The sequence below is a fragment of the Heterodontus francisci genome, chromosome 6 (genome assembly GCF_036365525.1).
Source record: "Heterodontus francisci isolate sHetFra1 chromosome 6, sHetFra1.hap1, whole genome shotgun sequence".
Classification (NCBI taxonomy): domain Eukaryota; kingdom Metazoa; phylum Chordata; class Chondrichthyes; order Heterodontiformes; family Heterodontidae; genus Heterodontus; species Heterodontus francisci.
In genome coordinates, this window is record NC_090376.1 from 68254074 (window position 1) to 68271664 (window position 17591).

Sequence of the window (17591 nt, forward strand, 5' to 3'; positions counted from 1 at the left end):
AATTCCTAAGTTTTGAACTTGTGTGCCTGGTATTTGAACCCTTCACGATAGTGAACAATTTACTTTGTGCAATTTTGTCAAATCCCTTTATAATGTTTCTTGAAGTATTTCGCTCGCCAGAGATTTCCTTAACAGTTTATCATAACCCAAATTCTCTTTGGTACTCTTTTCAGGACAATAATATCCTTTCTACGATTAGTTTACCAGAGTTACACAGAATAGCCTAGATTTTCTGAATGTCATTATTTTAATACTGCTGCTAACACATTTCATGTGTTTACTACTAGCATTAAAGTAGTGCCAATCAGAAAATGAAGACTCTTACTACAGATTGATTCCAACAAACACTTTATGCAGCAACAACTTCTTTTAATTTGTATTCTATCCCTCTACTAATGCAATATTTATCTTTTGACTGCAAATAAACATGGCACTGACCATTTCAGGAATTTATCCTCATAATCCATATATTAAACTGCCACCAAGACACTGTGGACAAGAACTTGCATTTATATAGCAACTTTCATGTTCTCAGGATGTCTCAAAGCCTATTAAATACTTTTTGAAAGTGTAGTCACTGTTGTTACATAGGGAAATGCGGCAGTCATTTAAACACAAGGTCATACAAACAGCAAATGAACAAATGGCCAGGTACTTTGTCTTGAGCAATGTTGGTTGAGGAAGAAAAACTGCCCCGCACACTAGGGGGAGTGCTTGCTTTTCCACACTAAAGAGAAAATGAGGAAAAGAGAAGTAGGATAAGCCAAAGCAAGTTCTTACATTCTTTTTTTTATCTACATTTGTTTTTAGAAGTTTATTTTTGGAGCAGAGGTTCAATATTACAGTATGAAGGCTACTCCTGACATTTAAACTTCTTAGAGTACGATATTAAAATATTCATGGGCCAGAACTTGTTGGGATATTACTGCATGTTAATGATGCACACTGTTATTAATGCACAAATTGGCCAGCAAATTCACGGGATTAAGAGATACACTGTGAGTTGCACATCTTCAGAACTTGCTGGTCGATTTACACTGCTCCCATTTGCTGCGCACAAACAGCACCTCACCATTACCCTCCCTGTGATTTTAAAGAACTTTGAGGATTTGCACATTAATTGGCCTTTAAACTTGTCCAAGATTTTCAAGTACAACTACAACACAATCATCCAACCGACGAAATAGAAAATTTCCCAGGCATGTATTCTGTTTTACGCTGGGTTACTGGGTTTAGTTTGTAATATCTGATTTAACTCAGATCAATGCAGATATCACACTTGTGTTAAATAACCAACTGGTTTATTTACAACATATTAACTATAAAGTTTCTTACAGAATTTCAGCACATGTCTTGAGAGCAGCCAGTATTCTATGGAAGTTTCTAGCAGTCTTAGTTTCACTTTTGCTCTGCAGCTTAAGCAATCAAACACATTGAACACAGGTAGTGGGCAGACTGATACAATCAAACCCTGATCGATCAAACACTACAGCATGTCCTGTCCATACAAAAAAGGACACATCCAATCTGGATAATTACCGCTCCAACAGTCTACTTTCAATCATCAGCAAATGATGAAAAGTGTCATTGATAGTGCTATCAAGTGGCACTTATTCAGCAATAATCTACTCACTGATGCTCAGTTTGGGTCCCGCCAGGACCAAACAGGGATAAAAGAGCTGAATTCCAGAGGTTAGGCGAGAGTGACTACCCTTGACGTCAAGGCAGTATTTGACTGAGTGTGGCATCAAGGAGCCCTAGCAAAATTGAAGTCCATGGGAATCATGGGGAAACATTTCCATTGGCTGGAGGCATACCTAGCAAAATGGAAGATGGCTGTGGTTGTTGGAGACGAGAAGTCTGCGAAAGATCTTGTCTTATTGTGTTTGTGTTTGTGTATAGCTCACATCCAGATCTGTTGCATTTCCATGCAGATGGGGCTTAATTAGTTTTCAGTCTTAGTAGACATGGATGTGGATTTGAGGGCAGGAGATGCTGAGGGTCATGTGTTTTTTATCTTCATTTTGTTGACAGCACATTATCCACTTTTTAAAAGAAAAGTCAATTTTTATAACTCTTCAGTTTGAATTCTGTATTTTCAATCACTGTACTTTGCGTGAGCATAACACAAGCCTGCACATCTTAAAGGGGAGGTGCTTTCTGGTTGAACCAGGAAGTGCCTGGGAAAGACATTCTGAGCAGGAAGAAACTGACTAAGGGCAGAGAGTGTGCTTCAAGGTTCTCAGATGCAGCATTGGAAGTCTTGATGCAGAAGGTGGACAGAAGGATAGATATCCTCCATCTATAAGAGGCCCCCCAGACAGAGTGACACAGATGCCAGCTTTCTGGAGAGTGAGGTCACACATGAGTTCTGCTCCAAAGGACTCATATGAGGAGCTCAATGGGATGGCCAACATAGAAAAGCTGATGGGAATACATAATGAAATGCTTAGTGCATTAGCAGGCCTGCCAGAAATCCTGTGGTCAATGTCAAGAAGCATGGAGGAGGCCAGCATCAACTTGGCACAGGGCTTTGCGCAGAGCTTGGAAGTGGTAGTCAACTCCATTAGAACATTTGGGGACCCAATGATAATACAGCATCTGATGTCCCAACTTACATTGCAGCACAAGCAGAAGCCATCAAATGTCTGGGTATTGCAATGGAAGCTCAGACTGATGTCATGCAAGCTCATCTTGCTGCCGCATAGGCTCAGCCATCATAATTGCAGATACCAGTTTGCAAAGTGGCTTGCAGGGTCTCACTGCAGTCCAGCAATCTGCCCTCCAACACATTGTGTAATGCTCCTGTAGTTTTTAATTCTGGGAATATGCGGTGTACCTTTAAGGCTTGCAAAGGTTCAGTACTGCTTTAAGAACCAGCAGGCCTCTGGAGTTACCGAGGAGGTGCATTTTTGTTGCCTTGGATACTGGCATTTGGAGACTGCGATTTAAAGGGTGTATTCTCATTACCATGGATACAGCCATTTGGACGGGGCAACACGCAATACATTTGTTACAATTCAATTTTGAACTGGCTTTTTAGTTGAAGACAGTCTGTTCTAACAGAACACACAGGTAGGCAGCTGGTGTTAGCACCTGAAAAAAGAGCTCTCAGTCATTTAAACTGAAGGAAGAGAATTTTAATCTGTTTAATTATTATTGTCTCTCAAAATTCTAAAAAAGCCAAGCCAAAACAGAGATCTCCGGTAATTTAAACTGAAGGATGGGAAGTTAGACTGTGACAATCTTTTATCCCTCAAAAAACTCTAAAGACAGATTGATACTATTGAAAGTGTTCGCAAGTTGTTAATTGTTGAAATCCATCGCTGAAGAAGGAAGCATCACTTACTGCTGGAGTTAGACTACAGACCGTTCTAATGTGGAAGAACCTATTTTCCCCATCGGACGGCTGTGAAGACTTCAAACAACATTGGACTGTAAATTTGCAAGGACTCTAATTTTTTCTATTTTAAATGTTGTTTATATCTTCATAGTGTTTAAGAATTTAGTTTTTCTAATTACACAGTTAATTTGTTGATTTAAAGACACCTGATTTGGTTAGCCTCATTCGGAGGTTAATAGATGATACAATTTGGCTGGGTCTTTCTTTAATTTGGAAAGTTTAAAATGATATGTTAGGTGATCTGTGGAGGGACGGGATTGAATTAACAGTGTGTTTCTCCCACCACAACCAGAATCGTATATTTTGATTGGGGGCTTTGACAGGAGCGGTTGGTTGTAACAATTGCTAGAATTGCTGAGATGCTGACCCATGAGAGTGGCAGTAACATCATGGAGCATGAACTTACTATCTTCTCTGAGGATGACAGCATTCATTCTCCCACCACTGCCACTTCTCAAGTGTTCTTGCAATTAACTGTCAGCCAGCCCAGACTGCTGCCACTGAGATGCGTTGTTGCCTCCTGCCTGCCTCCTCCTTTTCCTCCTCCTCCTCCTCATCTGCTCACCTTATATTTGGTGGCAAAGGCTGTGCTTTCATAATGCCCACAGCGTGCAGCAGACCATGACAAATCACGACACGTACTCTGCAGGGCTCCTCCAGAGCAGTCCAGACAGCGGAAATGTTGTTTAAGCACCCCAATGGTCTGCTGAATCACATTTCATGTGGCAACATGGCTTTCATTTTATGCATGCTGCCCACTTGTGCATAGATTTCACACCAAAATCATGAGGCAGGTAGTCAGTGGATAGCCCTTGTTGCCCAGTAGCCACCCTCTGGTTTGTCATGGTGCCTCAAATGCAGATGGTGCAGCAGACTGCCGCAGAACGGAGGTATCATGACTGCTGCAAGGTTACTGAGCATTGACCTGCATGATGCGCTAAGGATGGTCACACACCATATGTACACAATACATTAAGGAAGTGAAATCCTTTCCTGAATTTAGATGCGGGTTCACAAAGCGATGTGGATACAGTAAATGGCACATTGTATCATGTGGAAGCATGCTATCCTGGCAAAGCCATGTGCTTGCTCCTCCTGCTTCTCTCTGGCAAGAGAGGATGGAATGTATTCAGGGAGTAGAGCATCAGTGGCCTCCCTTATGCAACAGTGGATGGCGAACTGGGAGAAGTTGCAACTATCACCTGCTACAGTCTGGAAGGAGTCTGACGCATAAACATTCATGGCCATGGGAACCTTCACAGCCACAAGCAAAGCTGCCTCAACCTGTTCTCAGGCTACAGTTCTGGTTGCAACAGAGGGCACATTTCAGTGAACACTTGCTTAGTGAAGCAGAAATGCCCAACACAACATTCCTCACTGAGGAGAATGCTCCCTGAAGATCCTGCCAGATATGGCCTCCTACTGGGATCCTTTCTACCCTTCATCCTCTCTCATTGAGCAACTTATACTCCTCTATGTCACCTCTGCTCATTCTCCCTGTCACCTCTGCTCATTCTCCCTGTCATATGGCAGACCAAGAGAGATAAAAACAACTACACCCATGTGTGGGAGCAAGTGGTCTGAGCAGAATCTTTGAAGTCAGGACCAAGTCCTTCAGCATGTGCCACATGACTCCCTGTAGACTTCAGCACCTTTAAATAGCAGTAGAAACCACCAAACACAAACTCAGCAACAGCCAGTAGAAATCAATCATCAATTAACCTGAAAGTAGTTGATGATCCATTTAAATAGCACAAGTGTGATGTCCTTCCTGCTGCTGAACACGTTAATATGTCAATATTTAACCCCGTTAATGCCCAAGCATTGTACAAAATGTACAAATTATAATATACACAGATACAACTTAAACAATGGCTTAATAGTACTACTCGCCATTAATGTGGCAGATGTGGTTGTTTGTTAGAGCATAGGCGAATAATGTTTGGAGTGAAGTGATAGGTGATATTTTGAATTGTAAGTTGTTTTCTATGCAAAGCAAGCACAGAATTCCAACTTTCTTTTAATCATTGACTCAATTTTGCCCTGGACGTTGAAAATGTTAATACTCAGCCATTGAAGTTCCAGATTTAGCTCATTCAGGCAAGAGAATATATCTGACAATTACCCCAGCCAGGCTGTGTGCTGCAGTGAGAGAGAAGGAATGGATGGTCTGTACAGAACAGCTTGACTTTGGAGTAAAGTTCAAAGACATCTGCCAGACCTTGCCACGTGACAACCATCAGACTTTCGTGTGGAGCAATAGATTGACATGCCTGCTTCCCATCATGATATTGAGTGGAAAATGTTCTGGAATTCAAGAGTCAAGCTTTTTTCACGTTTACAATCTTCACAGCATTGTTGCACAACTCCTTCAAGTTAGTAGGCATGCTTCTAGCAGTGGGTGCTTCCCAATGTATAGTACTATAGTACAATATACCCACATCGCACCACTGCTCCACTATGCCTACCAGTCATTGACGTTGCTCCATCGGTGTAGATGCCAATATAATGTGACTGCACGATATCATGTTGATTTATGAAGCTATAAAGCAACTGGAAAATCTCCTCAGCTGTTGTTCTAGTTGGCAGTGACTGACAAAACAAAATGTTCTCCTGTACCGCACCTTCATAAATGTACGGCACATACACCGTAAGATGAGCTAAACCTGCCACATCTGTGGATTCATCCAGCTGCAGAACAAAGTACTGGTTGCTAATGACACGGTTCACTAATTGAGTTCGGATATTATTTCCCATGTCATTAATTCGACACAACACTGTTGCTTGATAATGGCAATAACTGAATTAATTTTTGGGCCTCCTCCATAAGCATAGGGCTTACCATGTCTGCAGCCACAGTTACTATTAGTTCCTCTGCTATGGTGGAAGATTTTCCTGACTTTGCAACTCTGTAACACAAGGTATCAGTCTTCAAGGACCTTAATATTGTTATCAGAAGCAGCAGAGCACTAAACTGTCTTGCTCACCATTAGCTGCACCTGCACCCATATCCACTTGAAAATTTTGGTAATTTGCCCTTGTGTTGTTCATGTTTTGCTTCCAAGTATCTGCCTAGAAGAGATGGTTTTTGGCTGTTATTTGACAGGACTTCACCCCATAACACACACTGCAGCTGAGGGTATTCACTTGCTCCATCCAAGGGAATCCCATTTTGATGTACTTTGGTGTCAACATTTCACTTCATAGGCTTATTCTTTGAGTGAGTAGTCATTGTCTCATCAGCAATGTTCTCTCTAAACCATGAACGCATGCAACAAACCCAAAGTTCCTGTGCAGGCTATGCACAAGTTGTTCCCTTTAAGTTACCACACATGTGCAGCCCCACAAAAAAATTTAAAGGAGCCGTGCACTCCAAAAAAAATGAGTTGCTCACTGGTGATTCCAGCAAGTGCACTGTTACTAGCAGGACAAATGTCATTACTTTGCTTCTCATCTGCTACTTAGTGCATTGTTTTAACATTTACCTGTCTTTAGCCATCTGTCCATTTTTCACTGCGTCCCAACAGATATAGTGCAGCACATACAACCAAAAAGAAAACACAACTTATTTCTGAGCTCAGTTACACTGGACAGTTGCTGTGGTGTACAATGATTGGAGGTGAGGACTCTATACGTCATCATCCCTTTGTATCCATGTTCTCTTTGGTACATCGTGAAGTAAATTAACTACATTATATTAAAAATTCCTACGGAGTTTTAAAACTTTGACTGAGTAGCCTATTATAAACTTTCTATAAATAAATAAAATCCACCAGTAGACAATTACTTCCACATACCCCCCAGAGTTGTCGCGCATACCCCCAGGGCATGTGTACCATAGTTTGGGAACCCCTGATGTAAGAGATAATCCAATACGATCCTCATTAGGATGCACTAAACTTGCACTGTAGATTTCCATTGTTTATTTTTTCAAAACGAATTCATGATTTATGATCTTATGAGTTTCATTGCCATAAAAGAACTGAAATTACATTGTTAGTTTGCATAAATACAGAATTGAGAGAAAAAAATCTTCACAAATGCTGAGGCATTTTGATTAGTCCAGATTAGTACTTGTATTTGAACTTTAAAATCTTTGAGGCGTGTAGTTTTGTTGTTCATTAATTTTTTTTGAGTTAAAATGGTCAAGGACTCCTGGTTAGAATTAGGAAAATATATGGCTGAAAAGTGCTGGTCTGGAATTTCTGACTGTGATAGCTGTGAAGCCATAGGCTATAAAAATCCTTGAATACTGTCTGTCCAATATCTGCAATAACCTTGGGATGTTTGGAAAAGAATGAAAGTAGTAGCTTACCCTGAGGGGTGATTAGCATGTTTCTATGATTTGCTCCCATTGTTTCAGTCACAGGTAAGACAAACTGTGATCACTTCCTTGTATTACTCTCCACACATATCCCCCTTCCATGCCCCAACCCTACCTCCTTCTGCATCTGCCCCTGGAAAAAACTAACTTCAATTCACTTACAATTGTTATTTCACAATCCCAATTGTCCAGCCCATTTCTGCAGCTACTGATTTACTCAACTTACCTTCACCTCCATCTTTGATGCCCTAGTCCCTAGTAAAACTATTACTCTCTATCGTCCTGACTATTCCTCCGTGTATGGTCCTCAGCTCCACTCCCTTAGTCCAAGGGGCCCAGACGTGAAAGGATATGATGGACAATTGATTTAGCCATTCACTGCAAGATCTGGCTGGACAACATAATGCACGATTGTTCTGCACTCATCTGCTGAAACTCTCACTATTCCAGCATCATCCTGGAATGTAAATATAATCCAAGATTATTTTCTTGACTGCAAACCATCTTCTTAAATCCCTGTCCCTTTCACCCTCACATCCAACAATAATGAGGAGTGACTTCTTTGTCACTAAAATCGCGATCATCTGATTAGTTGCCTCTGCAGCTTCCTTCCCTTTCACTAGCCCACACGGCCAAACTTCATCCAAAGCTCCCCCACTGCCCTAGCCCTAAATTTGCATCTTTCTCTAGTTTCTCTCCTATCTCCCCTCATGCCCTTTCTGAGCTAATTTTGTTCATGAAGACCCACCTCCTGCACCCTCAACCCTATTTCGCCAAAACTGCTGACCACCCAACTTCCCCTCAGGTCACCATGTTAACTAATATTTTTGGTGGTACGCTGTTTTCAGATGTTGTCCCTCTTTCCTTTAAATCTGCCATCATCACCATTCCTCTCCTTGGCAACTCTCTGAGTCTAAACTATGATGTCATATCTGAGCCTGAAATGAGTTTCCAACCACATATCCATATTATCACTAAGACCACCTATTTCCATCTCTGTAGCATTGCCCGACTTTGCCCCTGCCTCAGCTCATCTGCTGCTGAGATCTTCATTCATGCATTTGTTACCTCTAGACTTGACAATTCCAACACACGCCTGGCTGGCCTTCCACATTCTTTCCTCCATGAACTTGAGGCCATCCAAATCTCTACTGCTCGTGCCTTTACTCTCACCAATGCCTGTTCACCTATCACCCCTGTGTTTGCTGACCCGCATTGGCTCCCAATCAAGCAACAACTTGATTTTAAAATTCTCATCCTTGTTTTCAAATTTCTCCATGGCCTCACCCCTCCTTATCTCGAACCCTCCGAAATATTTGTGCTCATCTTATTCTGGCATTCTGAGCACCCCTGATTTTAATTGTTCCACTGTTGATGGCCGTGCCTTCAGCTACCTAGGCCCCAAGCTCTGAAATTCCCTCCCTAAACCTCTCCAGCTCTCTATATCTCTTTCTTCCTTTAAAACACTCCTGAAAACCTACATCTTTGACCAAGATTTTGGCCATCTGCCTTCTGTGGCTTGGTGTCTAATCTTGCTTTATAATACTCCTGTGAAGCGCATTGGGACATTTTATTAGGTCCCCAATATAAGTTGCTAAATAGAAGTTGTTATTGTTGCTGTCATGCTCTGTCAAGCAGCCTACCTTCTGCCTCACTTACTGCAAAATGTGTTTCATGGCTCCTTATGAGAACACAGTCATTGTTCACCTTCGTCTATTCATAGAGTCATAGAATCATAGCATGGTTACAGCATAGAAGCAGGCCATTCAGCCCACCATTTCTGTGCTGGCTCTCTTCAAGAGCAAATCACCTAGTCCCACATCCCTGCCTTTTGTCAGTAGCCCTGCAATTCTTTTCCTTTTCAGATAATTATCCAATTCTCTTTTGAAGGCCTCAATTGAATTTGCCTCCACCACTCTCAGGCAGTGCATTCCAGACCGTAACCATTCACTGCATAAAAACGTTCTCCTCATGTCACCAGTGCTTCTTTTGACAATCACCTTAAATCAGTGTCCTCTGGTTCTGGATCCTTCTCTCTATCTGCCCAGACCCCACATGATTTTGAACACCTCTATCGAATCTCCTCTTAGTCTTCTCTTCTCCAAGAAGAACAGTCCCAGCTTCTCCAACCCTTCCACTTAACTGAAGTTCCTCATCCCTCGAACCATTCTTGTGAATCTTTTCTGCACCCTCTCCAATGCCTTAACATCCTTCCTAAAGTGGTGCCTAGAACTGGACACAATACTCCAGTTGAGGCCAAACCAGCTGATAGCTGCTGGGTTTATCCTTACATCCTTTTTTGAACATTTGCGATTCCCCAGTCTCTGGCACTACCCCTATATCTAAGGAGGATTGGAAGATTATCGCCAGTACCTCCACAATTTCCACCCTTACTTTGTCAGTATCCACAGATGCATCTGATCTGGTCCTGGTGACTTATCAACTTTAAGTACAGACAGCCAGCCTATTAAATAGCTCAAATCTACATTGCATAGGGCAAATAAGATTAGAAAAATGAATGTGTGGCTCAAAGACTGGTGTGGTAGAAGTGGGTTTCAGTTTGTGGGCCACTGGCACAGTAATGGGGAAAGTAGGGGCTGTACTGTTGGGCCGGTCAATACCTGAACTGTGCTGGGGCTGGTGTTCTAGCGAGCTGCATAACTAGGGAAGTAGGAAGTGTTTTAAACTAAATAATGGGGGCAAGGGATCAAATTTAGGAAGATGTGGTAAATCAAAGAGTAGAGACAAGGCAAGACAGAAAGGTATTAATATTGGAAATGATAAACAGACGGTGGCAGGGAGGGACAGAGAGTACAAATCTAAGATTAAATCAGCAGTCAAGGCTACACGTTACAAAAATAATAAAAGGAAAAAATTAAAGGCGCTGTATCTGAGTGCATGTAGCATTTGAAATAAAACAGATGAACAGCACAATTAGAAATAAATAAATATGATCTGATAGCCATTACAGAGACATGGCGACAGGATGATGTAGATTGGGACCTGAATATTGAAGGGTACATGATTTAGGAAGGACAGGGACCTCAGAAAAGGTGAAGGCTGGCTCTGTTAATTAATGATGGTATTAGCACATTACAGAGGGAAACCAGGATGTAGAAACGGTATGAGTAGAAATGAGAAATGATATAGGCAAGAATTCACTCGTGGGAGTGGTATATAGGCCCGCTTACAGTAACTACATGGTAAGACGGAGTATAAAGGAAGAAATAATGGGAGCTTGTCAGAAATGTATGACGATCATCATGGGAGATTTTAATCTCTGTAAAGATTAGAAAAATCAGATGGGCAAAAGTAGCCCAGATGAGGAATTCATAGAATGTTTTCGGGATAGTTTCTTAGAACAGTACTTTCTGGAGCCAACCAGAGAGCAGGCTATACTAGATCTGGTATTGTGCAACAAGATTGGATTAATTGATGAGCTCATAATGAAGGCACCCCTAGGTAATAGCGATCATAATATGTATGAATTTTACATTCAGTTTGAGGGAGAGAAGAATGGGTCCAAGACTGGTATTTTAAACTTAAATAAAGGCAACTAAATTATAAGGGCATGAAAGCAGAGTTAACTAGAGTGAACTGGCAAATTATCTTAACGGATAAGTCAATAGAGATACAGTGGCAGACATTTAAGGGGATATTTCAGAATACACAGGATAGATACATTCCAATGAGAAAGAAACATTCGAAGGGGAGGATCCACTATATGTGGTTTACTAAAAAAGTTAAAGATAGTATCAAACTTAAAGAAAAAGCATATTATTACACAAAGATGGGTGGCAGGTCAGACGATTGGATAGAATATAAAGAACAACAAAGGAGGACTAAAAGATTGATAAGGAGGGAAAAATTAGAGTACAAGAGAAAGCTAGCTAGAATTATAAAAACAGATAGTAAGAGTTTCTATAGATATTTTAAAAAAGAAGAGTTAACAAAGTGAGCGTTGGTCCTATAGAAAGTGAGTCTGGGGATTTAAGGAAAAATAAGGAGATGGCAGATGAATTGAACAGATATTTTGATCGGTCTTCACTATAGAGGATAGAAGTATCATCCCAGAAATAGCTGTAAATCAGGAAATGGAAGGGAGGGAGGAATGAAGAAAATTACAATCAGCAGGGAAGTGGTACTGAACAAATTGTTGGAGCTGCAGGCTGACAAGTCCCCGGGTCCTGATGGACTTCATCCTAGGGTCCTTAAAGAAGTGGCTAGTGAGATAGTTGATGCATTGGTTTTAAATTTCCAAAATTCTGGGAAGGTTCCATTAGATTGGAAAATAGTGACTGTAACTCCTTTATTCAAAAAGGGAGGAGACAGAAAGTAGGAAACTACAGGCCAGTTAGCTTAACATCTGTCATAGGGAAAATGTTAAAAGCTATTATTGAAGACATTATAACAGGGCATTTCGAAAAATTCAAGGTGACCAAGCAGAGTCAACATGGTTTTGTGAAGTGGAAATCGTGTTTAACCAATTTATTGGAGTTCTTTGAAGAAGTAACATATGCTGCGGATAATGGGGAACCAGTGGATGTACTGTACTTAGATTTCCAGAAGGCATTTGATAAGGTGTCACATCAAAGGTTATTGCATAAAATAAAAGCTCATGGTGTAGGGGGGTAACATATTGGCCTGGATAGAAGATTATCTTACTAACAGGAAACAGAGAGTATGCATAAATGGGTCATTTTCTGGTTGGCAAGATGTAATAAGTGGTTCGCCGCAGGGATCAGTGCTGGGGCCTCAATGTTTTACAATTTATATAAATGACTTAGGTGAAGGGACCGAAGACATGGTTGCTAAATTTGCTGATGACACAACGATAGGTAGGAAAGTAAGTTGTGAAGAGTACATAAGGAGGTTACAAAGAGATATAGATAGGTTAAGTGAGTGGGCAAAGATCTGGTAAATGGAGTATAATGTGGGAAAGTGTGAAATTGTCTATTTTGGCAGAAAGAATTAAAAAGAAGCATATCATCTCAATGGTGAGAGATTGCAGAGCTGTGAGATGTAGAGGTATCTGGGTGGCCTACTGCAAGATTCGAAAAAGGTTAGTACCCAGGTTCAGCAAGTAATTAGGAAAGATAATAGAATGTCATTGTTTATTGCAAGGGGAACTGAATGCAAAAGTAGTGAGGTTATGCTTCAGTTAGACAGGGCATTGGTGAGACCACATCAGGAGTACTCTGTACAATACTGGTCTCCTTATTTAAGGAAGAATGTAAATGCATTGGAGGCAGTATAGAGAAGGTTTACTAGACTAATACCTGGAATGGGCAGGTTGTCTTATGAGAAAAGATTGGACAGGCTAGGCTTGTATCTGTTGGAGTTTAGGAGAATAACAGGCAACCTGATTGAAACATATAAGATCCTGAGGGGTCTCGACAGGGTGGATATGGAAAGGATGTTTCCCCTTGTGGGAGAATCTAGAACTGAGGTCACTATTTAAAAATGAGGGGTCACCCATTTAAGACAGAAATGAGGAGAATTTTTTTTCTCTCAGAGGGTCGTGAGTCTTTGGAACTCACTTCCTCAAAACGCAGTGGAGGCAGAGTCTTTAAACATTTTGAAGGCAGAGGTAGATAGATTCTTGATAAGCAAGGGCGTGAAAGGTTATCGGGGGTAGGCGAGAATGTGGAGTCAAGATTACAATCAGATTAGCCACGATCTTATTGAATGGCGGAGCAGGCTCGAGCGGCTGAGTGGCATACTCCTGCCCCTAGTTCATATGTTCGTATGTTCGATTAACAATGTTCAAAGTTCAGAGTTTACACAGCCCTATCATCATGAGCGTGGTGGTTGAGTCAATCTCCTGCCTTTCTTCCCTGACGTGTTGAGTTGATGAACCCCTTTTTGGCGGTGTTATCTGTTTCCACTTGAACCTTTATTTCTGACTGAAGTCATTTTATGTACAATGCTATCTGAGATGACTTCACTCCAACCTCTCTCTAATCCTGGATTCTTAGAAAATTCAGCAACACATTCCACTGCCTGCAACTAGCTAGAGCAGCCTAACAGTTCTGAATACTGGTGAAAGTAATGGTTCATCTGGGGAGTGCAGTCAATGCCAAGTCCATGGCACCAAGGGTGACTCAGATGTACAGAAAGAAGACTGGGACCGCAATAGTGATAGTGGAACAAACGTGCATTTCTGCGGGCACAAACTTGAATCCAGGATGGTATGTGCCTCCCTGCTGCCAAAATATTAAGGTATTATGTGGGGTTAGTCTAAGAGGTAATCAAATAACATCTAAATTAGGTTTACAGTGCATGTATGTAAATGTGCAAAGCATGATAAATAAGGTTGGTGAGCTGCAGACACAAATAGCCACATGGAAATATGATGTTGTGGTGACAACGGAAACCTGGCTCAAAAAAGGGAAAACCCGGATACTAAATATTCCTGGATACAAAATGTTCAGTAAAATAGGGAAGGTAAAAAAGGAGGAGGGGTAACTTTAATGATTAAGGAGAATATAACTGTTGGAGAGAGATGATGTCTTGAAGGGGTCAAGGATAGAATCTATTTGGTTAGAGTTAAGAAACAATAGGGATGTTATTTCACTACTGAATATTCTATAGGCCACCAACTAATGGAAAAGATATAGAGAAGTAAATTTGCAAGGAAATTACATTGAGGTGCAAAAGCTATAGAGCAATGATAATGGGGGACTTAAATTATCCTTATATGGACTGGGATAGTAATAGTGTAATGGGCAGAGTTTCTGAAGTGTGTTCAGGAGAATTTTATTGATCATTGGTTCTGGCCCAATGAGAAAGGAGGCATTGTTGGATCTGGTTCTAGGGAATGAGGTGGATCAGATGTCAGTTGGATAACTTAGGGAACAGTGATCACAGTATCAATATAAGGCTTAGGTTAGCTATGGAAATGGACAAGGAGCAATCCAAAGTAAAAATACTGAATTGCAGAAAGGCCAATTTCAATGGGTTGAGAACAGGCTTGTCCCAGGTAAATTAGAATCAAAGTTTGGCATGCAAAACTGTAATGGAACAACAGGCTGCCTTTAAAGAGGAAATGGTTTGGGTACATTCGAGGTACGTTTCTATGAGGGAGCTATGTGGGGTAACCGAAGTCAGTACTCCTTAGAAGACGAGAGAAATAAAGAGTAAGATAAAGCAAAAAAAAGGGTGTGTTTTACAGACATGAGGTGGATAGTACAAGAGAAAACCAGGCTGAACATAAAGGTTCAGAGGGGAAGTGAAAAAGGAAATGAGGAGAGACCAGCAACTAACATAAAAGGGAATCTGAAGTCTTCTATAAGCATATAAATAGTAAAAGGAGAGTAAGAGGAGGGCTGGGGCTGATTAAGGACCAAAAAGGGAATCTATGCTTGGAGCCAAGTGGCACGGCTGAGGTGTTAGATGAATACTTTGTCATTACCAAGGAAGAAGATGCTGTCAAAGTCATAGTGAAAGAGGAGATAGTTGAGATACTGGATGGGCTAAAAATTGATAAAGAGTAGGCTGGCTGTACTTAAAACTGATAAGTCACCAGGGCCAGATGGGATGATGCTGAGGGAATTAAGCGTGAGATTTTTGGAAGTACTGGCCATAATCTTTTAATCCTCCTTAGATACAGGGGTGGTGCTAGAGGACTGGAAAATTGTAAATATTACACCATTGTTCAAAAAAAGGTATAAGGATAAACCCAGCAAAACCCATCTGGTTCACTAATGTCCTTAAGGGAAGGAAATCTGCCGTCCTTACCAGATCTGGCCTACATGTGACTCCAGGCCCACTGCAATGTGGTTGACTCTTAAATGCCCTCTGAAAGGGCCAAGCAAGCCATTCAGTTCAAGGGCAATTAGGGATAGGCAACAAATGCTGGCCTAGCCAGCGACGCCCACATCCCACAAACAAGGCACAAGTCAGGAGTGTGATGGAATACTCTCCACTTGCCTGGATGGGTGCAGCTCCAACAACACTCAAGAAGCTCGACACCATTCAGGACAATGCAGCCCGCTTGATTGGCACACCATCCACAAACATTCACTCCCTCCACCACCGACGTACAGTGGCAGCAGTGTGTACCATCTAGAAACTGCACTGCAGCAACGCACCACGGCTCCTTAGACAGCACCTTCCAAACCTGTAACCTCTACCACCTCGAAGGACAAAAGCAGTTGCATGGGAACATCACCACCTGCAAGTTCCCCTCCAAATCACACACCATCCTGACTTGGAACTATATCGCTGTTCCTTCACTGTCGCTGGGTCAAAATCCTGGAACTCCCTTCCTAACAGCACTGTGGGTGTACCTACCTCACATGGACTGCAGCGGTTCAAGAAAGCAGCTCACCACCACCTTCTCAAGGGCAATTAGGGATGGGCAATAAATGCTGGCATAGCCAGTGACGCTCAAATCCCATGAATGAATAAAAAAAAAGAACATTTATCAAACACTGGATCAGCCTCAACTGGAGTATTGTGTCCAAACCACGCGTTAGGAAAGATGTGATGACATTGGAGAGGGTACTGAAAAGTTTTACAAGAATGGTTCTGGGATAAGGGACTTTGGTTTATAAGGAGAGATTTGAGAAGCTCGGGCTGTTCTCCTCAAAGAGAAGGTTGAGAGGAGTTTTGATAAAGGTATTCAAAATCAGGAGTAGCCTGGACAGAGTAGATAGGGCGAAACTGTTCCCATTGGTGGAAGGGTCGAGAACTACAGGGCACCAATTTAAAGTGAAACACAAAAGAAACATGAGGAAAAACTTTTGTTACGCAGCAATTGGTTAGGATCTGGAATGCACTGCCTGACAGTACGGTGGAGGCAGAGTCAATTGTGGCTTTCAAAAGGGAACTGGATAATTATCTGAAGAGAAAAGATTTGCAGGACTACAGGAAGAAAGCAGGGGAGTGAAACTAGCTGAGTTGTTCTCGTAGGGAGCCAGCACAGACACAATGGGACGACTGGCCTCCTTTTGTGTTGTAACCATTCTAGAATTCTATGATTCTGTGACCAGTTATTCAAAGTTGCTTAAAGGAATGGAACCAATTTTATAATCTCTGAGTCTGGTTGGTGTTGTAGTTAATACTCAATGTCTATTAATGCTCACTTAATGGTGATGGACTGAATTGCCTGTGCAGCCTTTGACAATCGTTTGTTCAGTAACTCTGTTCATTAGTGATTTGCTACTTAATGCTAGATAACTTTGATTTGCTTATGCCTGTCTATTAAGGCTTCATGTACCCAACTTCGTGATTTCTAGCCAATAAATAGGTTTTAGTGCATGACTTGTGATCCAACTTCCTCTTTGGTGACTTGGCAAGAAAGAATTAATGCACTGAAGCAGCAGCTTGAGGTTAACCTGATCGAGGGTCAGTAAATTAAACTCATTTTGATTCAAGCTGAGTTAAAAGTAAGACAGTTTGCCAAGTTGCGTCAGATATTATTCATGCCTAGCTGTATACTAGGAAGTAAAACGCCCAACAGTTCATTCCTGCGCAACTAAAGGAGGGGTTAAGGACTCATCTGATTCCTCTGCATATATTTGTCAGGATACCAATACCCAGCATTCTTATTGCAGATTATGTAAATACTAACAAAATGCAAAGTAATAGATATTGGAACAACAACAACTTGTATTTATATAGCACCTTTAAGGTAATAAAACATCCCAAGTCACTTCACAGGAACATTATAAGGCAAAAAGTTAGAACAGTTGTTAATTTTAAATAGATTTTTGTTAAGCAAAGATATTAAGGCATATGGGCCAAAGGCAAGTATATGGAGTTAGGCCGCGGATCAGCCATGATCTCATTGAATGGCGGGACAGGCTCAAGGGGCTGAATGGCCTACTCCTGTTTCTATCTTCCTATGTTCCCATGTTC